The following is a 25,521-nucleotide window of genomic DNA, read 5'->3' on the forward strand; positions in this document are numbered from 1 at the left end:
TAACACTTAGCCGCGGTCCCAAGGTGCCAGCCAGGCTTTGCAAACAAACACCTCCACAGCCATCTTGATGTCCCCATTTTGTGGCAGGGATGGAGATGGGGCTCACAAAGGACCCAGGATCCCTGGCTCCCATCATCCATCCCTGGCAGCCTTTAGTGGAGGATGCACCTGGAGCTCCTTTGCTAGGAAAACCCTGCGGTCTGGTCCCCTTGTGCCATCAGTGCCAAGCACCAGAGGATGCTCCTGAGCTGGGGAGTCCTCATCCTTGTGCAGCCTGTGCTGTGTGACCTTATCTGGCCAGGATACCTGCCTGTGCAGCGGCCGTTGCCTGATCTGATGGGCACATGGAGATGTGATGGGGATGGTGGTGTTTTATGTTGGTGCCTTCATCTTGGGCAGTCCGAAGGCGCTGGCACGCCGCCTCTCCTCCTTCCCAGCATCTTGAGGTTTCCGAGACACACGCAGCCAAGCTGAGGCTGAAAAAGCTGCTTGTGGTTCAAGAGCATCTCCTCGACGGAGGAGAGAGGGAAGCTTTTCATTCCTCCCTTTCTTTTGGAGCTCGCCAAGCTCCACTCACCGGCACAGGGGCTCTTCCTTCTTCCCCTCCCTGCAAGGGAACGTTAAAAGCCAGGGGCAGTGGGTATCTTGACACCCCGTCAATCTGAGCCTTTTACAGCAGCAGTCTCTGAAGGCTGGCACTCTGCTGCACAGAAGAAAACAAGTGAGAAGAGAGGGGGAGGCGGGAGCAAGCCTTTGCAGCCGGCAATCGATAATTGTGGTGTCAGTCACTGCCTAGGAAGTTCCTGCATCCCCACTGGCGCTGATGGAGAGGGGAGAAGGGAAGGGCTCTGCCCCACACAGCATCGGCCATGGGGCAAGGGAGTGATGGAGGGCGAGAGCCCGGCCCCGAGCAGGAGCCTCTGACTGCATTACTCACCACTTGATGTAGCGTGAACCTTTCAACTCCCTCCCCTTGGGGATGGAGCGGGCTGGGCAGAAGGTGTCGATGGAAAACGCTTTGCTCTCTCCCATTGGAGGGGTTTGGTTTTCCCTTTTCCTTCTATTTTTGCCTTCCCCCACACTCTGTGGGCATTTTGAGGTCGAGTATTCCCCCAAACCCATGAAAGAAACCCCCGAAACACCCCCAGCGCAGCTCCCCCTCGTGTGCGTCTCCTAAGATGAGGCAAAAGATCAAGGAATTCTGCCTTTTGTGCAGCTTTCAAGAGCAAAGATGCGCCGGTGAAAAGGGGAGGCTCAGAGTACCAGGCGCACACAAGTGTTAAAGGAGAGGCTTCCCTTTTGTCTCCAAGGCAATCAGCCGGCGAAGGGATCCACAAATTAATTAACAATTGCTCTGTCTTGATTGAGTTATTCCTGCTCGCATCCCACCTGCCTATCAAAAGACTGGGAATGGCAGGAGGAAATTCCTGTTTCTTTCCCAAACAGCTCAGGCACGTAGTGCAGAGCGTCTCGCTCGCCTTTCATCCCAGGCAGCAAAGGAAATAAAGCAAGGAAGGGCTGGCGCTGTATCCAGAGGGATCTCTCCCGAAGGATGCGTCCCCCTCTCCCATGCTAACAAATGCTGCGGTATTTGGGCCATTGGGAAGAGAAATGGCCAGATTTACGTGGCACACATGGGCCAAATTGTGGTTGTAACTCCGTGAAGTTGATGGAGATCCATTGGAGATTGATTTGGCTCAAGGGCTGGCTCTTGCTCCATGGGGAATAGGCTGGATCTCTGCCTTGGTTGAAACGAGAGGTATTCAAATGGGTTTGTTGTGGCTATGCCCAAGTGGTAGAGCCGAGCAAAATTCCCAACTGGTTGTATCCCTGGTGCCAAAGCACCATAAATACACCCCGACCTGTCAAGTTGTGCATGTTCTCTACCGCATTTACCACCGAGGCTGTTTTAAGGGGGTAGATTTATATGCAGGGGCTGTACAGAAGCCTCCCTGTGTGCTTTGCTAAGAGGTTTGAACTCCATCCCAGCATCCTGGTGCAGGGAAGCCTGTCTCTCCTCCTCCTTATGGGATTTCAACCCACACTGAGCCTGTGCCAGGGCTGAGCCGAGCCGGAGCCCAAGAAAACCCAACTCCTTGTCGCTGGCTCAGTTCGGGGCTCTGTTGTGGTTTGGGGGGAGCAGCATCAGTCAGTGCCTGCGAGCTGGATTCGGGGGGTTGGTTTTGCTGCTTTGCAGTCAGCCCTTGCTGCTTCCTCTGCTTTATTGTCATCTCCGCTCTTAGTCACCGCTCGATGCCTCACCAGGGGACACCGCTCCTGCTGCATTTATGGCAGCCACTAAAATTGGCTCTCGGTGCTTGTGTTCCGATGGGGAGGGACTTTGAGCATCAGGGAGGCTTTGCCCGTCTCCGTTATAGCCCTCGGCACGGCGTGGGGCGTGCAGAGTTGCTGCAGGGCAGGTCGGTCGCAGTGTTGATCCTCCTATCTCCGCTGGGTACCATCCGGAGGGGATACAGGAGCAGCGGTGGGAAGCAGCGTCACCGGCCGCATTCTCAGATGGAAATGCCCAGTGTGTAAATGAAAATGAGATGCTCCATAAAGTAGGAAAGAGCAATTAAAGAGACGTGGGCACTCACTGATCCAGAGAGACACAAACCCACCCCCATCACCACGCATCCCAGCTTGGCTGTCGCTGGGTAACTCCCCACATCGCCTCATCCTGTAATAGCATGTCCTTCACCCTGCCTGTCGCTGTATGATCTATAGGACAAGGCTGGCCTCTTCATACCACTGCCTTTCACCATCCTGGAGACTGGATTCTCCGGAGGAGGCTCTAGTCCTATCATAGCATGTCCTTCACCGTGACTGCCGCTGGAGGAGACACGGCAGCGTGGGGCTCTAATACCTTGTAATTCACTGTGACTGCTGTGGCAGGACCTGCACCGCGCTGCGCTGCGGCAGCCCTTTGCCTTTCACATCTGCTCTCTTGCTTTGGAGCAAGGGCTGGGTGGGAAGGATGCATGCAGGGGGGATGTTGGAGGTGACCCAGGGTTGGAGCCTGGTCCCGTTATCCCGGTTGTTATGGGAAAGGTGCTGAGCATCTCTGGAGCATGGTCACATCCTTCCTTCTGGGTGGTTTGAAGGATGAAGTCCCTCTGGGGAAGGGATGCCTGGGGCCAGACCCTTCCTTGAATAGGGGAGAAATCCCTGTCTGAGCGTGTCAGGGTGAGAAATGGCCCTCGGATGCAGGAGAAGCATCCTTCGTCTGCGTGGTTCTCAGGCAGCATAGTAAATGTCAAAAGCCTGGTGCACTCAAAGGAGAAGGGGACTTTTGGCTACTGAACACGTTTGTTCCCTTTGAAGACTTACAGGATTCTCTGATGCTTCCCTCTTTGCTGGTTAAGCCGGTTCCTTTCCCAGTTAGATAGAAATGGTTTCTTGATGGCTGCCATCAATAAAGCCCTTGGGGAGGCTCCGCTGTGGGCATTGGCTGTGCTGTTCTGGTCCCCTCAGGAGCCAGGTTTGCGGCTGTTGCTTTGCCTTAGAATCCCAGGCTGGTTTGGGTTGGAAGGGACCTTAAAGCTCATCCAGCTCCAACCCCTGCCACGGGCAGGGACACCTTCCACTGGAGCAGGGTGCTCCAAGCCCCTGTGTCCAACCTGGCCTTGAACACTGCCAGGGATGGGGCAGCCACAGCTTCTCTGGGCACCCTGTGCCAGCGCCTCAGCACCCTCACAGGGAAGAGCTTCTGCCTAAGAGCTCATCTCAGTCTCCCCTCTGGCAGGTTAAAGCCATTCCCCTTGGCCTGTCCCTACAGGCCCTTGTCCAAAGCACCTCTCCAGCTTTCCTGCAGCCCCTTTAGGCACTGGAGCTGTTGTGCTCACTCCAACAGCTCCAAGTCTCTCTCGTGTTGTGGCCCCAGAGCTGGATGCAGGACTGCAGTGGGGGGGGGACTCATGAAAGCAGAGCTTTGCTGGCTTTTCTTTGCAGGGTAGGCAATGCAAACCCATGCCAGGAGCTTACAGGAAGAGTAAGGATGAAGGAGAGTGTCCTCAGAGGGCTCCTGTGCTGGGAGAAGGGCACGTTTGGTGATGAAACAGGCAAAGGGACAGGGTTTTGGAGCCAGCGCTTCCCTGCAGCACGATGCTCAGTAGCAGGAGCTGGTGTGTGGCATTGCCAGAGGAGCCATCAGCTTCCTGACAGGAACCCGTGCTCTGGCTTTCCAAAAGCCAGGGGTTGGCATCTCCCATTTCCCTCCCCATATAAATGGGCAGCAATGCTGCTGCTCCCGCTTGGATTGAGGAAGGAGAACCTTGGCCTGGCGGCCTTTCCGTCCCCCCAGCATCCTGGGTTACATCTCTGCAAGCAGCTGTAAGAGGAGCAGGGATCATTAGCTGGAAGCATCGGATGAGATAGTTTCTTAAAAGGATTGTCTGATTTCTCTATTGATCAGCCTGATTTAAAAGGGGGAGCTGGGTCAGAGGGCATAAATTATCCTTGCAGGAGGGGTGAAGGCCTCAGAGGCTGCACTGCACTTAGCTGCAGTGCTGAGGAATGTGTCTCTCGGTAGGGACGTGCATAGCCGAGCGCCGTGGCCGACGGCCAACTTGGGTCTCCTCTACGCTACACTGGGAACCGAGTCAAGGGAAGTGCATTTAAACTTGGTTAAAAAGCCTCTCTCTGCCAAACTGGTTTCTGCAGCCCCCGCTGGTACTGCAGGGGTCCGTGTTTGGGGCTATACAGGGGGAAGGGGTGGCCCCACATGAGGTTTGGGGTGCGGGGTACCGCTGGCTTCAAGCTCCCTCCATCCCCATGGAGAGGATGCCCTCAGCCCGCAGGGACCTGTGACCTCTCGCTGGCTTTCCCCAGGCTCCCTGTGTGGTCTCTGGCGAGATGCTGAACCAGGGGAGGTTTCTGCCTCCCTGCCTATAGGATGAAGCTAATCTGCAGCCTGAGGTTGCTGCTTTCCTTGTTCTTGTGATCGCTGCATCTCCTGCCACCGGAGTCACGGGGCTCGCAGCCTTTGCTGCAGCACCCCCCGGCCTTATGGCTTATGGGAAAAGGAATGGGAATATGAGACATCATCCCCATTGATTGCAAAGGGTCTGGTTTTGGGACCACATCATATTCCAGTGCAAACCAGCTTGTTCTGCATCAGCGTGGCTCCTTGCAGCATCCACAGAGCTCCCTGGGCAGCCAGGGCTGTAATGACTGCTCACTCCAGGTACAGCTCCTGTAGCACACAGTGGCAAAAGGCAATTACTGCAGTGCATTTGTACCTGTCAGGGTGGAGGGAGCACCCATCTCATAGAATCATGGAATCATGGAATGGTTTGGGTTGGAAAGGACCTTAAGATCATCCAGTTCCAACCCCCGGCCACAGGCAGGGACACCTCATAGTAGACCATGTCCTTCTCACTCCTGGGGCTCTGTCTCAGCACCCACCACGTGAACACAGCATCTCCTGAGCTAAGGAGATGCTCCTTGTTTCCTCATCTTCATCCTCATCCTCCTGATGAGGGAGCCTCCTGTGTCCCAGTCAGTGTCCGTCTCTGCCTTCTCCTGGGGTTTGCCACTGGCTGGGGATGAACCAGTGGGATCTGTGATGGGATCGTGTCACCCCAATGGGGCATGAACTGGAGCCAGGACAGGCTGGCTGGTGAGGAGAAGCTGCAGGAGCACTTGTGGGATACCACAGCATCCTCCGGTCGGGGTTTGTGCCTTTCCCAGCCCCAGTGGGGTTTGTTCCTCCTATTTCTGGCTGTGCTGAAGCAAAAGGATGTAAGAAATGTGGTCTCTGGAACATGATGGGGGTGAACACAGGCAGAGATGCTGCAGGCGCTTGGAGCAGGTCTGACGTGCCCTGGCGAGCTCTGGGTTAAGCAGTGCCATGCCACACCACTGGTGTCCCCAAGCTGGGGACATAGCTCAAAGGTGGGGGTCTTTCCCCACTGCTGCCCCACACTCCTCCAGTGCCACCACTACAGCTGAAACTGCTGCTCACCCTCTCACTCCTCCTCTCCCATACACCCTGTGCACGGGGGATGTCAGGAATGGCCCAACGGTTCCCTGTGGCCTATGACTTGGGAACGGGAGGAGGAGAACCAAGTCATCACCATGGTCACCTGCCAGGCAGTAAGTAGGGGACCAGTCCCCAGCCCAAGGCACGGTGATGGGCAGAGGGTTCAGACCCAACGCAAGGTGAAGCTGGGCTATGGGGCTCACAGCATCAGTGAGCATCAATTCCCAGCATCCCTGCGGCATTGGCCTCCTGGCACGGCTGCGGTAGGAGCCAGTGGCGAGCAGCTGGGCCTGGGAATGCCACTGGAATGCCAGGAGACGGCGGGAGGCGGTGGCTGGGCTTGGCTACCATCTTAGAGGGAGTGTGGAGCTGCGGGTGATTATTTCCCTTTCTTAATTGAAATTTCAGCCTCAGTGGTTTGCGGGAGCGGGCGGGAGAAGGAGCACAGGGAAGCATGACTCGACCGTGGAGCTCATTGCGGGGCGAGGGGGTGGCAAAGCATCCCGCAGGGTCTGGCATCGATGGGAAGAGATTCCCCGCATCCCACCGCAGGATCAAGCCAACCCCCAGACCGCAGAGATGTGCCTGGTTTTAGCGGGGGAAAGGATGCTGTATTGTGTCGTTATTCCTCTATTTCTGTTTTGCTTGGGATGGAGGGGCCAATTAAATGGAATTAGGCGCTGCAGCCTGGCCCCCCGCGCGGGCTCGGAGCAATCAGGTGTAACGCAGCATGGCTGATGAGAGCCAATCAAGATGTATAAATGAGGTGTTGACATTCAAGCAGCGGGTACCGCGCCGCCCAGCCGCAGCCGCGCTCATGGGCTGCTGAGCCCACGCCATGGATCCAGGCACAGGGATGTGACAGGCGGCAGAAGGGATGGTGCCCAGTGGGGCTCTGGTTCAGCTCCAAAGCATCTCGTGTTAAGGGTGACAGGGGGGACGCACTGAGCATCACCCATGAGGGGGTGATAGGCACAAGGGTAGGTGGTGGGTATCACTGCTGGGGTCTGTGTGATGGCAGCCCAGGTACTGATGCATCGATGCAGTGTGTGGTTAAGGAGATGCAGGAGCCGTTCAGCCCTCTGCAGTGCCATAGGATGCTGGTGCTATGGGGAAACTGAGGCCTGGGGCAAGCTGGTGAGCAAGGGCTGTAATGCTAGGGCTTGCTTTAACCCTCCAGGTTTTGTATTCCCATTGCTGGGGTCATCGTAGAATCATGGAATGGTTCAGGTTGGAAGGGACCTTAAAGCTCATCCAGCTCCAAGCAGGGACACCTTTCACTGGACCAGGTTGCTCCAACCTGGCCTTGAACACTGCCAGGGATGGGGCAGCCACAGCTTCTTGGGCACCCTGTGCCAGCACCTCAGCACCCTCACAAGGAAGAGCTTCTGCCTAAGAGCTCATCTCAGTCTCCCCTCTGGCAGGTTAAAGCCATTCCCCTTGGCCTGTCCCTACAGGCCCTTGTCCAAAGCCCCTCTTCAGGTTTCCTGTAGCCCCTTTAGGCACTGGAGCTGCTCTGAGGTCTCCCTGGAGCCTTCTTTTCTCCAGGCTGAACAAGCAGGACACATCCATCCTTGCATGCAGACCATGGATGGGGACCTCACTGTGACCAGGAACCAAGGGACCACCCTCGGGCACTTTGCCGTCCTTGGCTCTCCAGCTTGCCATAGCCATTGCCACGGGACACGATCCCATTGCTGCGAGGTGAGCTCATGGCCCGGCAGCACCACGCACATCAGAGGAGCTCAGAGGCCATCCGGGGAGGAGGAACCATCTCCGTGGCGAAGAACCTCATCAGCGTTTCCTGTCTCACGATGGAGAAATCGCATGTGGTGAAGAGGCTCTAAAAATAGGCTCAGGCAAACTTTGAACCACATTTGCAGATGGTAAAGGTAAAGCCAGAGCTGCCCCAAGGGGAAAACACATCCCCAGCGTTAACCCTAAGCGCTGGTGGAGCCGGATCAGAGGGCAGCAACCCCCGGATGGGCAGCACGACCGGGATGCTGTCTCGTCTCCTCCGTGTCCCCATGCAGCGTGCAGGGGAGGACATTAGGAGCAGGAGCACGTAGCTGCAGGCTCTGTCTAACAGCGCTGCCGCCTGACCCTGATTTGTAGCAGGGCTGAGTGGGGAGGTTTGCTCTAGCGTTACAGCTCTTCCTGTGGTAGTAGCCAGCACGGCGCTGGGATGGGGACGGGATGGGAAGGAGAAGCTGGGTCGTGGTGCACTTGTTGGTGAGGGGAAGGAGAGGGCGCATGGGGATGCTCCATCCCGTGGTACAAGTGGGGTTGCTGCCCCCCGTGGTGTTGGTGCTGGCACAGTGATGGAGGGATGTTGGATGCTGCCTGTCCCTGTCCCCATCAGCGCTGCGGCTCTATGGTGGCTTGTCCTGCATCTCATCTCTGCCTGCCCCTGTGTCACATCACCAGGGATGGAGTCATATGGGGACAGTGGCCAGGGCTGATGGGGCATCTTCCAGCCGAGGCATCAGCCCCCTGATGACACCCAGGGGATGCTTCACCTTCCCAGTCTCCACCATGCCAAGGGTGACAAACTGCTGGCAAAGTCCCCGTGCATCATCGCTGTGGTCATCCCTGCGTGGAGATGGATGCATCCCACTGGTGTCCATCCCCAGGGATTTGCAGAGGCAAAGCTGAGTGAATGGAAATACAAATCCTGGAAGGTTGAGCTGGGCCTTGTCTGTGGAAAGCTGGCAAGGGGCGTTCTGCCCATGGAGGATGGAAGGGGCAGCACTGCCTGTGAGCATCACTCCATGGTGCCGTGGTCCCATGCTGGCTCTGCAAGCCCAAGTGGGAGAGGCCCAAAACCAACCTTTAACCAGACCTGGAAGATGGCTCGGACCACAGGGAAGACAAAAGAGCCGGAATGATTAAAGGGAAGTAAATGAGAATCCTCCTGTTACCTGAGCTGCCTGATGCTGGCCTCCTGCACACAGCTCAGTGCTGGCGTGACTTTATCCTTGGGAGCAGGCTTCCCAATAGGTTTTCCTTTTTGCTGTTTGTGCAGTGGCTCTAGGGAATCCATCGCTTCCTGTCTGCCATTGCCTGGCTTCACCTCTCCTTCTGCCTACAACTGCTACATCCTTATGGGATGGGTTCAAGGTGATGGTTTGGATCATTCTCAGCCTTTACCTGCAACGGTGGAGGGGAAAAGTGACCCTTGGAGTTCTGTTTAGCTACGAAAATACCCCAAAACAGTCCTGGGACAAGCTGTGTGGTGCCTGGTGGCCACCTTGGCATCAGTGTTTTGGCAAAAGGCATCCCCTTGCTGGTGGGAATAATAACCAGGAGGGGGAAGGGCCGGGGCAGGCAGACAGGCAAATCCATTTTATCAGACGCCACATGTTTTATGAAGGCACATTTCAGCTCTTCAGCCTTGGAAAGCTTTTCATAGCCTTTAATTTTCTAATAAAAAGGAATTACGTTTGCTGAAAAGCCCGTAACAAGATTCACTGTCATTGTCTTTTATACAGGCCATAATTCCTGCCTTGGGGCTGCCTGCAGCCCCGTTGTGTGGTCCTAAGTGTGGGTCCGGAGAGCTTTGCCAATGGGATGCACCGGAGGTGATGGGGATGAAGGCGAGCGCCGCGTTCAGCCTCTTGGTGCTGTGCATTGCATGTGGCTGCCTCTGGTTTGAGGTGCACCGAGGTGGTTCCCGCTGGATGTGTGTGATGGCTGGGATGGCTCAGGAACCAGAAAACAGGGAATCTCAATTGCCTGGTTGTTGGCTTCATAACCGGGAGCTCAAGAGCGGTGTGAGGTCTGGTGGCTGCAGGAAAGCTCTCCTGGTCTTTGATGTAGATGGGGCAGGTCGTGGTTATACACGAGTCAGAGCAGCCAGGTGCTGAGGACAGAGACAGTGCCCCCTGCTCTGTGCCAGCATCGTGCAGCGGCACAAGAGCCATCATCCCCTCCCACATCCCAGTGATGCTCACAGCATTGGGAACCCTTCAAGGCTCGCTTTGCTCCCTGCTTTCCTCTGGGGATGCACCTCTCTCCAAGCACAGCCTTGCCTTTGCCAGTGCCACGTGGCACCGGAGCCGCGATGCCGCCGGCGCTCCGTCTCCCTCCAAGTTGCTCATTTGAAGTTGCAGCTCAGCAGCCTCTTTTCATGCAGGGGGGATGCAAAAGCAAGCACAAACACCAGTAAATATCGTCTACATCCTTCCCCCCACCCTTTTCCAATCCTTGTTTTCCTTCTTACTTCCCAGCTGGTTTTTTTTGGAGGTGGGGGGGAAAGGGTTTTCAAAGCTTTCCGTAACCGTGTGTAACAATAGGAAGCGTTGCCTTTTAGCCTGCGGCCGGCACAGTTTTAAATGAGGTCCCAGGTAGTCATGGTTACCTCTCCTCTTCAGTAAGAGATGACTTTTATTTCCTGCCTTTTGTATTTGCACATCTCAGATATACATTCTCCTAAACCATAATTGGTATTCACGGATAGACGGGGACGCGGGAGCGAGCCGCCGCGAGAGGGGAAGGGAGCCAGATGGACGCAGGGGGTGTCAAGGTCTCCAAGCCCCTAAACATCAGGAAATCTTAATTCCAAGTCATTTTTCCTCCCCTGGCAAAGACCTGCCTCGCTGCAGCCTCAGGGCTTGTCCCTATCCCACCTCCTGGGTGCTATCCTGGCATTCAGGATTCACCCTGCTTGACAGCAGCGAGCCTCTCCTTGCGGAAGGGTTCCCCAGCATCCTGCATCCGTCCATCGCGATGACGTAGGATGGTGGCAGAGGGTCCACCCTGTGCCCCCCCATTCCCAAGCAGGATCCTTGAGCCCACGGGCACTGCGCCCTGTTTGGGAAACGCTGGCAACGGGCACAGCCCAGGGAGCGAAGCGCTCAGGCAGTGATTGATGACAGATCATAGCCTCGTTCCACAGGATCATTGCTCAGAGTGTGGGCAAAGCTGCGCGTCCCATGGGGACCACGCGATGCGCGCCTGCGTTTCAGGGCAGAGGGGATGGGAAGCCACGTATTTCACACCTCTGTTCCTTTTCTCCCCTCTCTAAAAGCACCAGGAGAACAAAAAGCCCTCCAAGCTCGTCTAATCGGAGGCCAGCAGATTCCACCCACTTCCTTTTGGACAACTTGCATGCGCTAGGAAATCATCCAGAGCTGCCTTTAGAGCAAGCAGAGTGCCCCAGCGGTAGCTCGTGCCTCTCTGGCAGGATGATAACCGGCGCTGCACAATCACTGCGCCGGAGCCGCAGACATATTGGCTTTTCTCAGCCAGCAGGAAGGAATTTGCACAACTAAGCAGGAGACGGGAGCAGCTCGGGATTTGCGGCTCTGGATGTGCCCGTGCCTTTTGCCGGTGGCAGCGTATCAGGGGCTTGCAGACTGCGTGCACCTGAGCTCCGTTGGGGGTGCTTGAAAGAGATGGTTTGGGGAGAAGCCGTTTGCTGCTTTATGTTTCCCAACCCTTTTAATGAGAAGAATGTGTTCTCATCAAGGAGGTTTGTCCTTAGAATATAGAGGGAAGGCAGCGGCGCTGTGGCATTTACCTCCGCGGGGCCAGGATGGATGCACTGCATCCCAGAGCATCGTCGGGAGGAGCAGGGTCGGTCCTGGGGTTCCTCATGGGGTAAAACCCAAATCCTCACTCAGGGCAATGCTCCTTTGCTTGGTTTTAAGTCCAGATGGGGATATATGGGATTGCTGGAGCGACTCCCATCCTGCAGAGGCTTTTGGTCCTTCTCCAAGCAAAACTCCCCCTGGTTGCAGGTCCTATGTCTGCCCTTGGCGTGGGTGAAGCGAAGAGGTCACTCCTCTATAGGTTTGTAAGGTTGGGAACTAGAGGCTGGCCCTGCTTCCATCACAGCAATCCCTTTCCCAGCTGGAGCATTTCCAAACAGGATGCTCCAATGTGGAAAAGTGGCATGGCAGGGCGGATTCAAACCCTGCTCCCACTGTGGGTGCTGCCCGGTAGGGTCAGAGCCTGACCCGGGCTATGGTACCCAGCCCCATTTATGGATGCAAAGTGCACATCGGTTGCAACAGCAGCTGATGGACACTCCAGTCTATTAGCAGCATTAATTAAGTTACAAAAATTATGCATGTTATCAGTTATGAGACGACCTTTCATAAACTCAGTTATTAAAGCAATAAAGCATGACCCGCTGGTCCTAACCAGTTTAATGGCTGGCTAAGAGTGTGGTTTTTCACATAATACTTTTAGCAGGTCATTAGCTGGGCAATAAGAGACCGTGGAGAGCCCAAGTGATGCGCACGAGTGGCAGCAAGAGGCAGACACATTGCTGGGGCTGGGGGTCACCATCATCCCCTGCTGCTTACATGCATGGGCTGTGGTGGGTGATGGTGTGGTGGTTGCTGCCAGGGATGCTCCCAGCTTGTCTGTGCCATGCTGGAATCCTGGTGGTGTGGGGCAAATCCATCCCTGGGTTGCTACGGGGCAGGTTTTGGGACTGGTGTGCATCTCTCTGCAGCCACGGTATTGCCTCTGCTGCAGAAGGGAGATGGGATGTGGTGATTTGGCCACCCCAGGGCTCCTGGTTGTATCCCTGGTGCTGCTGTAGGATGGAGACTTTGACCTTCTGCAGGGCTGGAGGAGGTCAGGAGGGGCCAGGCTTCTCCCTGCCTGCTGGTCTCGGTGTATGGACAGTGCTGGTCTCAGTGTATGGACAGTGCTGGTCTTGGTGTGTGGGCAATGCTGGTCTCACTGTATGGACAGTGTTGGTCTTGGTGTATGGACAGTGCTGGTCTCAGTGCATGGGTAGTTCTGGTCTCAGTGTATGGACAGTGCTGGTCTCACTGTATGGACAGTGTTGGTCTTGGTGTATGGACAGTGCTGGTCTCACTGTATGGACAGTGTTGGTCTTGGTGTATGGACAGTGCTGGTCTCAGTGCATGGGTAGTTCTGGTCTCAGTGTATGGACAGTGCTGGTCTCTCCAGGCTGAGACCCCATTTCAGGATGTAGGGTTGGTCCCTGCCTCCCCACTGTACCCACTGCAGCACCCTTGGGGACACGCCACATACCCAGGGCCAAGTGGAAGAAGCCACCAAGCCCTAGCCGCCAGCTCCTGCACCCTCCACATCCCATTGCCGTTACCCAGCACATCCCGTCTGGGTGCTGATGCCCTCCCTACCTGTGGCTATACCATGATACCCAGACATGCCGAGCTCTGCACCGTGCCACCAGCAGCCCCAAAGCGCCTTCCCCAGTCCCCGCCAGCCGTTTCCAAGCACTGACCCTCTCCATAAACAAAGGAGAGGGAGAGGGAGGGTGGCTGGCATGTTAATATACTCTCCCCCCCTCTTTTCCTCCCTTCATCCCTCTGGGAAAGGCCTTTGCAGATATAAGCAAACCTTGATTAAAAGCTGCCTGACAGGCAACGGCAGCAGCAAGCAGCAGGCAAGGAAGCTCTCCAAGTCCAAAGGGAGCTGCTTCTGCTGCTGCCGCTGCTGCCTCCATTCTCAGATGTCCCTGATCCTTTAATCAATCACAGCCGCAGAAGAGAAGAGCAAACACCCGTGCCGGGGCAGAGGTATGTGCTTGCATTCGTTCCAGCCGCAGCCCAGGCAAGCAGGGCGGCCGCACGCCTTCGGCTGCAGGCATGGAGCCGTCCCCCGGCTTGGAGCTGCTCTTTCATGGCCAGGAGGAAGCAGGGGCTGTGCTCCTGCTGGTCCCTCCATGGAGGATGGTGCCCCACGGGCAGCGGGATGGATGCAGGCATCTGCCCCCTTCCCGCTGCTCCAGTGCAAAATGCATCCCTAGGGAGGGGGATGCTCCAGCTCCTATCCCATGGGCTGTGGCGTGCTGGATGAGTGGGGAAAATGGGGGAGTTTGTGGATGGATACCCCACCGGGGAACTGCTGGGATGGGGATGGCCATAGGGCACCAGCCTGGATGTTACATCAAACAGAGGGCTGGCCAAACCCATCGGCAGGGCATGTGGTGCGTGACCCCCAGTGATGGCCCCATTGGCGCTGTATGGGGTGGGCAATGGGTCTGTTCCATCCCCGGGGCTGAGCACCAGCCGGTGGCCATGCCCTGAACCAGCAGCGTGCAGAGAAACCGCCCACCCCAGGGGTGATTTGTCACCGAGTGCCCTGTGTCACCGCGGGGCTCCTCGCTGAGGCTGGCGATGGAAAACCGCTTCAATCCCAGCAAAATCCTCTCTTTCCTGTCGTGTTCCCCACCTCCCGTGCGGCGCTGGAAGGGGGGGGGGGGCTCTGCCCACCGGGGCGGGCAGGGACTGTGATTTCCTTCCTTATTTCATTGCTGGTGCTTATTTTTAGCACCATGTGGTAATAGGTAGCGACAGTGCCCTGGGATGTACTGCGCCTCTGGTCCTGTGAGAAGGTGTCTGGGGCAGAGCTGCTTGATGCTGCAAACCAGGGTCAGCCAATTGCTGGCTAATGAGGCACCCGAGGGGGGGGGGGAACACATCCAGGGGTTGGTGTTTGGAGCAGGGACTTTGTGGGGATCAAGGATGCTGGATTGTGCTGGCCTCAATATCCCATCCTGGAGCTGATTTGTGGGAGGGTTGAATGGGGAGGCACAGGGATGTTGGGATTGTGTTGGTACCGGCGCCAGCCCCGCTGTGGGTACAAATCCAGTGAGGGTGCTGTGGCCAGGGAGAGACAGGGATGTTATGGTGCTGGTTTTGCTGCTCCCAAGCCCATTAGTAATGGATCTTTGTGGAATAACCCTCCTCATTAAGGCAAGCTGCCCCCTCTGCTTTATAAAGGAACACTCAGCTCCAGCCAGGCTGTGCATATGTAAATGGGGCAACGAACAAACCCTGATTGAGACATCATGGGGCAGCTCTAGGACCCCCAGGAATCCCCAGTCCTGAGGGGGAATGGGGGCCTCTGGGAGGGCTGGAGGGTGCCAGTGGTTGGGGACAAGCCCCAGGCACATCCTTGGGTCTGGCACTGGACAGGGCCATGGATCCGTTTCAGGCTGGGATGTGTCAGAGTGTTGGAGGCTCCAGCATCCCAGTTCCAGCCAGCACATCCTCCCAACAGTGCTGGGATGTAGCTCCTGCCCTCTGCACCGTGGCTTGGGGCAGCAAAGGGGGAATTCCCTCTCATCCATCCTTCCCCCTCCTGATTTTGTCAAGACATCACTTGCATGCCCAGCACTGGTAGCAGAGGTATGGGGTCCTCCTCATGCCTGAGCTGAAGTCCTGCTGAGCTGGGATTAAATCCTCCTCATCACCCACATCTGGGATGTTGGGATACTCCAGGGCTTCAAAGAAGCTGCAACAAGGTGCTGGAGCTGAAGCCATCCCAAACATTGGGCAGCTTTGGATGTTGCGATGCTCCAAGGATTTGAAAGAAGCCGGAACAAGGTGCCGGAGTTGAGCCCATCAAAGGACACTGAGGAACACCAAGGGATGCCAAAGGATGCTGAGGTCCTACTGCACTCACTGCTGCTGGAAAAGGAGAGCTCAGACCCAGCATGGACACAGCCTCCATGGATCCATCCCTTTCATCCCCACGTGCCAGGGCCTCAGCACCGCTCTGTGCCAGCCCGGCAGCAGCTCGGCAGGGCCATGAGACCCTTCCATGTTTTGGCAGCGTGTTGCTAATCAGCACGACCCAGCGCGCACCACCGCGGGCTCGCTGCTATTTAAGGAGCCTACTTGAAATACACCTGCAAGAGGGGAGAGGAGCGCCAGCAAGTAAATAACCCTGGAATCAAAGCACTGGCGGGGGCAGGATGACGAGAGATGCGGAGATTTAAGGACAAAAAAAAGCAAGCAATAAGAGAGAAAAATGAGGTGCAATGTGGCAATTGAAGAGCTCGGGCGGCATTGTGAAGGGATGCTCTGCGGTCCTGGCGCTCGGTGGGGAGATGCCATCGCAGTGGCCATAGTGGGGGATCTCCACCTGCATCCCTGGTGCAGGCGGAGGGATGGATGGAGCCCTGCACTCGCCTCCCTGCTTGGCGTGTTTATCACATGCTGCCATTCAGCTCCTGCCTTCTTTTCCTCCCCTTTCTCCCCTCCTTTTCTGAAACATTATAAATCAAACAGCTTAAAATGTAAAGCATCAAAAATTCTAAAACCTTCATCTATTATTAACTGTGACAGTAAATTCCACCTCTGAATGTTTCACATAGCAACTGTTACCAGGACTCGGCATCCGAAGCTGATGTTCCAGCAACTTTCCATCACACTGCCACCACTCCGCTGATGCCGAGACTGGTCCAGTGAGACGCTGTTGCTCCCAACGCCTTGCTATGGGATTGGGATGCCAAAGAGAAACCCATGGTTCATATAGTGAGAGGATGGGAAGGGAGCTTGGTGCCTGTGTTGGGATGCAGTGGTCGGGTTCTTTGTTATGGTCCTACCTCTACGATGGTCATGTAACCCCCCAGACTTCAACACTTTCTCCATCACATTATGGAGCACCACAAATAGCAAGGATGGGGATGGGGATGGATACAACAGATGGATAGAGATGGCTTTGCAGGGGATGATGTTTGCTTTGCACCAGTGCTGGCTGTAGGGGTGACCCCGGCATGGGCAGTGGGTCTTGATGTCTTGATGCTCTGAGCACTGGACTTGTGGCTTGCTGGGTGTCCATAGGGATTGGTGTCCATAGGGAGCTGGGCATTCCCCACCGGTGCTTATTCTCCTTCCCTGTGCAGCTTCATGGCTCTGCTTTGTGTTGTGCCCCTGCCTAGAAGCCGGGATGGCTCTGGCTGCTGTTGGTTCATGTGGACATGGGTTGGGATGGTTTGGGTTGGATTTGGGAACCCTGGCTCCGCAGCCCTATGCGAGCCCAGCCATCACAGCATCATCCCCGATGCTGAGCCATCACCGTGGCAAGGCTCTCACCAGCATTCCCAAGCACCCAAAACCACCCAACACCCCCCTTGCAGCACCCTCCATACCATGCCCAGTGTCCCCATACCCTGTCACAGGCACCCCTGTCTCGCCATCACCCCGGCTGTGCCGCCTTCCCGCAAATCCCAGTGGCTTCCCGCGTGCCGCTGTGATCAATTCCATGCCGTGCCGGCTGCGGGCCAGGCAGCAGCGGCTGCTCCAACGCCTCCCGAGGGAGAGGCAGCAATTTTCCTGCTCTGAAGAAGCTTGTGAAGGTTTGAGTGAATCTGGGAAGCAAATCTAATTGGCAACCTGGTAATTCCTCGGGGGGGACATGTACTTTGGTCATATCTAAGTACATTCCAAGCCAGTGTTTAAGACACGCCGAATCCAAACTTGGACAGTCAAATACCAGCAGCTCTAAGCTCCTTATCTATTTCAGGCAGATTAACTCCTTAATCATCCCTTTTGGAAGTTCCCTGCCCCAAATTCCTCTCCCCACCTCTTCCTCCCGCCCTGTTTTTCAGCAGGAACAAAAGGAGCCGATTTTGTGGGGTGCCAAAAGGTGGGGATGGCGCCTGCAGTGATTGACAGAGTCAATAACCGGGGAGCAGGAGAAGGCCTATGGAAATCTGCTTCCCCAGCTCACCTGCCCTCCTATTTGTCTTTGGGATTTGGACGGGGGGGAATGTGTAATACCCAAATAATTCATCACATGGCCCTGAACCTTGATTTATGATTTCCAGCCCTCTTCTAGTCTGTTTTTAACCTTTCCCAAGCTCCTTTTATCCTTGTTTTTCCCTTTATCCAAGGGGATTCCTGCTCAGCATCCCCCTAGCAGAGGTCCCAGCACCCACCATGCCCCCAGCCCCACTCCGGGCAAGGAGATGCTCATTTCCCCCCCTTGTTTTCCCCCGTTGGCAGGCTGTGCTGAGCCGCTGGGATGCAGCCAGTGCTGGGCACTGTCACTCAGGGGAGTGTCGGAGCATTACGCTTCATTATGGAGCTGTCTGCTGCTGGCAGGAGATGACTTAGAGGGCAGAGCCCGGCAGCGGCGTATCCGGATTCACCTCCAATGGGCAGACCTGTGTGCAGGGAGATGCTGAGGAGCAGCATCCATGGGGTGTGTAGGAACAGGGGGATTTGGTGATGGTGGCGGCGAGCTGGGGATGGAATTCAGCCCGGTGGAGCCCCAAAGGCAAAGGCAGGAGGTGCTGTGAAACAGGAACGCGGGAAGGCAAAGGGGGGACAGGGAATTGCCCCCCCTCGTAACTGTGGGTCCCAGTGAAGGGGTCTCATAGGACCACTGGTAGTGTTTAATGATGCTCGTTTCAAGCATCCTCATGGCCAAGCTCTGGAGCAGGAGCAGGAGTGTGGGAGAGGGATGAGGGTACTGGGGTCTGTCCTTTGCCTTTGCGTGCTCCAGTTTCTTGGCATTGCAGCGTGAATTGGCTGGAAGTTTTCCCAGTAGAAAACCTGGCTGTGGCCAGAGCAGAGCCTGAGGTGTTGAAGCCAGAGGGGACGGATCCACTTTGGGAGAGCTGGAATGTCCTGGGGTGATGGCCATCCTATGGGGTGTCCAGTCCTTGCTGGGGATGGAGATGTGCTGAGAAGATCCAGGACACCGGCATGGGGCTGGGGCACGAGCCTGCTCCATCCCCATGGGACCGCCATGCACAACCCATGAGGTGGGGAAACTGAGGCACGGCTGGAGAGTGGTCCCGCTTCCAAGCTGCTTGTGGACCATGAGCCACCCCCATCGCATTCCCAAGGGAGTGCAGCCTCATGCATTCAGCCATATCCACTTGCAGCAGCCGGCTCAGGAGACAGGCACGTACGGAGCAGATCTGGGATCAGGATAAGGATCCATTCCTTCTCTCGTTCTTTTATCCGCTTTTAATGTTGTTGCATGAGACCTGAACCCCACAGGGCCTCAGCATCATCAAGGTGTGGGGGATCCTGGTTTTCTTGCCCTGTAAAGGGGGACCAGCACCACCTTGGGTGTCCAACACTCATGGATGGGAGAGACTGCGCTTCCTCATCGGCATCGCTCTGCTCTCCATCCCATTCCTTACAGGGATATGCTTTCTGCCTTGCTTCAAGGGGAAACTGAGGCAGGGAGCAAAGCAGGGCATGGGAGAGGGAAGGAGGTTAATATTAGCCACGATTATGACTGGAATGGTTAATTATTAATGGAATTGAAGTGAGCGGGGCCAAGAGCGGGAGGGGAGGGAGGAAGGAAGAAGGATCCTGACCTGTCAGGCAGAAAATGAGAGGATAAAAGGAGCAAGCTGAGACCTGGCCAGGCTGGTGCTTGGCTGAAGGTCACCATGGTGGTGAATGGCATCCCCATGGCCGTGGTTGTGCCCATCGGTGCCGTCCTCCCCAGCACCCAGGCCTGCAGCAGGATTGGGTGCGGATGTGGAGGAGCCTGGTCCCTCCTCATCCTCATCCTCATCCGGGCTGGTTCTGCTCCCCGCTATCCGCGCCCCAAGGTTGATGTCAGCCCCGTGCTGGGAGCAAACACGCAGTGGTACGTGTACCCTCCATGGTGCACACGGTGATGGATCGTGCTCCGGAGCGCGCTTCCCAACGGAGAGGGGATTTACCCGGGAAGAGCCGGGCTGAGCATCTACTCTGCGGCCAGCTCCAGACTCTGGGGTTTCCTCTCCTGCTCTGTTGGTTTCTTCTTTTCTTTTCTTTTTCTTTAATTCTTTTATTTCCTTTTATTTCTTTATTTCTCCCCCTTTTTTCCTTGGGTTTTTTTCCCCATTTTTTTTTTCCCTTTTCCCCCCTTTTACTTTTTCTTCTCTTTTCCCTTTTTCTTTTCTTTTTTTTTTTTATTTTTTTTTCCTTTTTCCTTTTTCTTTTTCCTTTTTCCTTTTCTATTTTTTCTTTTTCTTTTACTCTTCGTTTTTATATTTTTGTTTTTATTTTTTTCTTTCTCTTCTCCTTTTCCTCCTTTTTTCTTTTCCTTTTTTCTTCTTTTTCTTTTTCTTTCTTCCTTTTTTCTCTTATTTTTTCTTTTTCTCTCTTTTCTTTTTTCTTTTCTTTTCTTTTCTTTTCTTTTCTTTTCTTTTCTTTTCTTTTTTTCTTTTCTTTGTTCTCTTCTTTTCTTTTCTTTTCTTTTTTTCTTTTCTTTTTTTCTTTTCTTTGTTCTCTTCTTTTCTTTTCCTCTCTTTTCTTTCCTTTTCATTCCCCTCCCCTCTTTCCTTCCCCAATCCTTTCCTTCTGGCCATCATTTTCCAGCACCAACAGAATCCACCCCACACCGGCAAATCTCTGCCTCTCACTGCCTCCCCCCATCCTCCCCAGCCCGACCCTCCCAGTGAACCCCTGGCTTCAAGCACCCAAACCCCCCTCCACAATGAAGGAGGAAGACCCAAAGAGGATGGAGCTGGCGGATGAGCCGGGTTTCCATGCTCCAGGATGAGGTTGGGGAGGCCACGGGCTTCCCCTGGCAAGGGATGGAGGAACCGGGGCCAGCAGAAACGTTGAGTCATGAGTGCGGTTCTCAGGCCGTGTTTTTATTCCCGAGTAAAATTCCTTGCTGGGGAGGAGCAGCACCGGGAGCTTGGAGGGGGGGGGGATTTGAACTGAAGGATCTTGCCCTACAAATAGGGTGTTAATGGGCACGCACCCCATTGCGATGGGAATTCCCTGCTCCTGGAAGGAGGTTTGGAGAGCGGAGTGGGGGGATCTGCCCAGGGAATTCCCCAGCAGCTTGATGGGAGGAGCAGCGTGATGTGGGGGGGCTGCAGGAGATGGGGACCCCATCCCTCCTCCTCCTCCTCCTCCTCCTCCTCCTCCTTCTCCCAGCCCATGCAATGGGCGGCGCAGCCCCAGCTCCATTTATCATCATCTGCGGGCAAGTGAAGTGTGCAGGGAGCAGCTGCTCCGGTGGCTGAGCGCCGAAATGGGGCGGGATGCGGCCGTGGGGGGCTGCCTGCTGGGTACCAGCATCCCCCCAATCACCGCACTGGGATGGAGCGTTGGTGATGCGGGAGATGGTGGTGCTGATGGGGAGCATTGGGGAGAGGGTGTGTTAAAGGGGTTCATTAAAGGAGGGGAGCATTAAAAGGATGCAGTGGGGAGAGGGTGTATTATAGGGGATCATTGGGGTGAGAGTGTGCTAATGGGGAGCACTGAGGAGAGGGTGCATTAAAGGGAGTGCATTGGGGAGAGGGTGTACTAAAGGGGTTCATGGTGAAGAGGGTGTGTTAATGGGGTGCACTGGGGACAAGTTGCATTATGGGGGTGCCTTCAAAGGACCAGTGCATTGACAGTGGCTACAGCCACAGGCAGTGCCAGGAACCACAGGAGCATCCATGGGGTGCAGAGACAGACAGAGCCACCTCCAAACAGCCTGGAGGCTCTGACCCAGTCCCTTTGAACCTCCTGGGGGAAGTCCATCCCATTCCCAGCTCCTGGAGCACGATGCCTTTTCCCACACATCCTTCCCCTCCCCATTCCCCCCTCCTCAACCTCCCCTTCCCTCTCCTCCCTCAATAACCGAGTTCTCCCGAGCAGTTTGCGGTGTGGCAGGCAGCCAGAAAGGGTTTCTTTAACCTCCACCAGCTCACAATTAAACAAATCCGGGGCTGAGGCGCTTATTCCCCCCTCGAGAGCCACCAAAGGGGGCCTGGAGGCCGGATCCTATCCCTTCTGCCCCCACTTTTGATGCCTCACGGTGTGGGGATGCACCCCAGCGCTGGGAATGGGTTTGGTGATGGGGTTTGGGGTCTGGTGCCAGCGCTGCTCCGATGCTGAAGCATCCCCCTGTGAGTGCATGCTGCTATTTATAGGCCTTGAGTCCTTGTTGATGGCGCAGCAGCAAAGGCGAGGAGGGAGCAGGCGGAGCAGCAGGGCTGGAGCAGGCCCCATGGGATGAGCTGGGAAGCAAGGCTGGGATGCAGGAAAAAGGAGGGGGGTGCCCGCTGCCCCCAGTGCCACGGCACTGGGGGTCCTGGGTGCTTACCGAGGGTCCCCGGCCATGGGAAGTCCTGGGCTGCCTTCAGTGGGCTCTGGATCCGGCTCTGCCATTATCCCTGCCAGGCACAGGGATGGGGGGGAAGAAAAGGGAAGGAGGGAGGGATTGAGGGGAGGAAAACAACACCAAAGGCAGCCAGGCAGCACAAATCCTCCCGAGCAGCAGGCAGGCTGCAGCGGCTGTGCTGGCAGCGGTGCCCCAGCTCCTGGCATCGTCCCCATGCGCTCTATCAGCCCCTGGCACCACGTCACCCCGTGCACCACGTCAGCCCCACGGGTCAACGTGTGTCCCCAAAGGGTGATGCTGGGAGCTGTGGGGCTGGCTCCGTGTCCATAGGGGATGGGGTGATCCAGGGTGGATGTAGCTAGAGGGGACAGTGTCAGGCTGGCTCTGGGCACTGTGATGCTCCTCTTCCAATGCATGCCCTGGGGATCCCTTCCCGGGGTCCCACACCATGAACCCTGCCTGCAGCGGTGGCTTTGCCATGCCCTGATGGCCCCATATCAATTCCCATTGCTGGGGCAGTGGGAGCCAGACTGGAAACTTCTCCAGGGCCGGGAAAGCAGGGACGTGGCAGGAGGAATGAGCGTGCAGGGCCCCTGGGATGCGGCTGCGGCCGCTCCCCCTCCCGGGAAGGGCCATAGCCTTGCTGCTGTCGACAGCTTGATTTGATGCCATTAAAGCCTTTGCTCGGAAACAGCCTACATCAGGCAGCAACATCTGCTGCAGCCCTTCTCTGGCAAAGCTGCGGTAGGGAGCTGGCCTCTGGTGCTGCCGATGGAGCCGGTGCTGCTGGGGATGAGGCTTGGCCCATTCCTGGTCCAGAATGGCAGCATCCGAACCTGGGCAGAGCCAAATGATGGGGTGGCCTGTGGGGAGATGGGGCTGTGGCTCGGCATTGATTTCGGCTCATCTCGGGTGGGGATGTGATGGGCAGCCCAAGCTGCATCTCCTGCCTGATGGGCCTCATCCAGCCCCTCATGGTGTGATCCCCATAAGGAGGTACCCAGGGGTGCTGGATGAGCCCCGGGCTTTGCCATGCACCGGGACATGGCTGAGGCTGGAGTTATCCTGCAGGCATGGCCATGGCCTCATCCTGCTCAAGAGCTTCCTCCACAGCCTGCATGTGTGGGTACCCTGCACACATGCATGCATGCACATCCTGCACGCGTGCTCCCTCCGTGCATCCCCACCTCTATGTGCCAGCGAGCGACCCATCCCCTTGCACTGTGTGCTCCTGCCCATCCTGCCATTGTCCCAGCCCTTTGGAAATCAACACTAATTAATTAATAACACTAATTAATAATACAAGAGAAGTGGGGGGGGAGGGAAGCTGCCCTTAAAGCGCCAGCCCAAGGTCTTCTCAAGCCCATTTCATTTGTCACACCTAGAGCGTGAGGAGCCCTTTAGTTTTCTCACTGCTGCCCAGGGCTGTCCCAGAGACCTGGCTTTGATTTTGCTGCCTTTGTTCCCTCAGCCCTGGCACAGGTCGGGGCTTTCACAGTGGCCTTCCTGGGTTTGGCATTGACCCATCCTTTTGCTGGGATCTGAGCTTTAACCAGAGCCTGTGGGATGCAGCTGCAGTGTCGGGGAGCCATGTGGAAAGCATCCAGAAAGATGGGGATGAAGGGGACGGGATGTTGGGCTGGGCTGGATGGCACCGAGCCTGGTTCCGTTGGTGCCAGGGGGCACGGTGGGATTGTTGCATCCCTGAGCCACCAGCGGGTATGGGAATACAACTGAATAACACCCCGTATAGACCCCAAAAGGTGCTGAGGCGTTGCTGGTGTTGGTGTGAGGAAGTGAGGCCGAGCTGGTGCTGATCCACAGCCAGAATCGCTGGCAAAGGAGCACGTTGGGGCACAAGAGTGGCAGGGGGATGCATAGGAACACACACACATCATCCCTGCAGCCCTTTGGGGCTGCCTTAAGCCAGGCTCCCAGAGCTCAAACCACTCCAAAACACACTCCTGCTCATCCCAGCACCTCCAACCCACTGGTGCTGGAGATGGGCAGGATGCGTGCTCCCCCCACCACCACTCATCCCTTCATTAGTTCCCCACAAGGCACTCAGCTGCCTCTGGAGATCAAATCAGTGACCCAGGTGCTTCCCTGCACCTAATGCAAGCTGGGGTAGGAAATGGGGAGCTTTACTAATAGACGTCTGCTGGTGGGAGCAGACAGCTTCCAGATGGTACCACACCGGGGTAGGGGGATCGGCTGGGGCCAGGGGGGCTGCGGGAGGCAGCAGCAGGCAGGGTGAGTTGAAATGACTGCAGCAGAGCCCTGTGGTTGTGGCCCTCCTCACTGCTGCTTCCAGTCATTAGCACAGTCATGAATAAGGGATGGTGATGAGTGGGGTGTTGGGAGGGGGTTGTAGCATCCTGGTGTGGCTGGGGAGGGTCATAGAGGCCGAGGTGAGGGGCTTTGGAGGTGTGGACACAGAGCACTGGGGCTGGGGGACCCCAGTGTGGTGCAGGGGGTCACTGTGACAAGCAGGCAGGCAGGGAGGGAGTTGCTTGCCCTGAGGTGGGCAGCAGAGATGGGGAAGGGTCCCATCAGCAGGGTCAGGAGGGCTGGCAGTTGTACCCCAGCCATCCCCCTGCTCGCAGGCACCGTGCTGGGAAGCAGGGCGATGCAGCAAGGAGATGTGATAGAGGATGAGGCAGGGAGATGCAAGGTGAGGTGATGCAGTGCCAAGTGATGTGATGTGGGGCGATGCGGAGCGATGCAAGGTGATGCAAAGCCAGCTGCTGTGATCTAGGGCGGTGCAGTGCAAGGTGATGTGAGGCAGGGCGATGCGATGCGAGGTGATGTGATGCAGGGGGATGTGATGCGATGCGATGCAGGGCAATGGGATGTAGGGCAATACGAGGCGATGAGATGCAAGGCAGTACAACGTACTGCAATGCAATGGATGAGATGTGATGCAGGGCAAAGTGATGGGGGGAGATGAAATGCAAGGTGATGTGAACCCAAACCATTCTGTGATTGTACGCAAGGCAATGCAATGCAAGGTGCTGTGATGCAGGGTGATTAATGCAGGGCAATGCAATGCAAGGCAACATGATGCAGGGAGATAAATTGCAAGGCAGCACAATGCAGGGCAGTGAATGGAGGGTGATGAATGTGGGGTGATGAATGTAGGGCAGTGCAATGCAAGGCGACACAATGCCGGGTGATTAAATGCAAGGCAATGCAATGGAGGGTGATGAATGCAGGGTGATGCAATGCAAGGCAACAAGATGCAGGGAGGTGAAATGCAAGGCAATGCAATGCAGGGCTATGAAGGGCAATGTGCTGCTGGGTGATGTGAGGTGAGGCAGGGCAATGTGAGGCAATGTAGGGCAATGCAAGGCGATGCAGGGCGATGTGATGTGATGCAGGGCAATGCAGGGCAGTGTGAGGTGATGCGCAGCAATGCAAGGCGATGCGGGGTGATGTGATGTGATGCAGGGCAATGCAAGGCAATGCAGGGCAATGTGAGGTGATGCAGGGTGATGCAAAGCGATGCAGGGTGATGTGATGCAGGGCAATGCAAGGCGATGCAGGGCAATGTGAGGTGATGCAGGGCAATGTGATGCAGGGCTATGCAAGGTGATGTGAGGCGATGCAGGGTGATGCAAGGCAATGCAGGGCGATGCAAGGTGATGCAGGGGGATGCAAGGCGATGCAGGGCAGTGCAAGTGATGCAGGGCAAGGTGATGCCGGGCGCCACGAGCTGACGCGGC

The 25,521-nt window shown here is 56.1% G+C and overlaps 1 protein-coding gene across 1 annotated transcript in view; it reads left to right on the forward strand.

Annotated features, from left to right (window-relative positions):
* RAI1 (retinoic acid induced 1) overlaps window positions 1–25,521 on the forward strand; it is a 70,472-nt gene that overhangs the window by 36,432 nt on the left and 8,519 nt on the right. The gene's annotated exons all lie outside the window — the stretch shown is intronic.

This window comes from Pezoporus occidentalis, unplaced genomic scaffold, assembly GCF_034315485.1.
Source record: "Pezoporus occidentalis ecotype Australia unplaced genomic scaffold, CSIRO_AGI_Poc_V1 ctg208, whole genome shotgun sequence".
Lineage (NCBI taxonomy): Eukaryota > Metazoa > Chordata > Aves > Psittaciformes > Psittacidae > Pezoporus > Pezoporus occidentalis.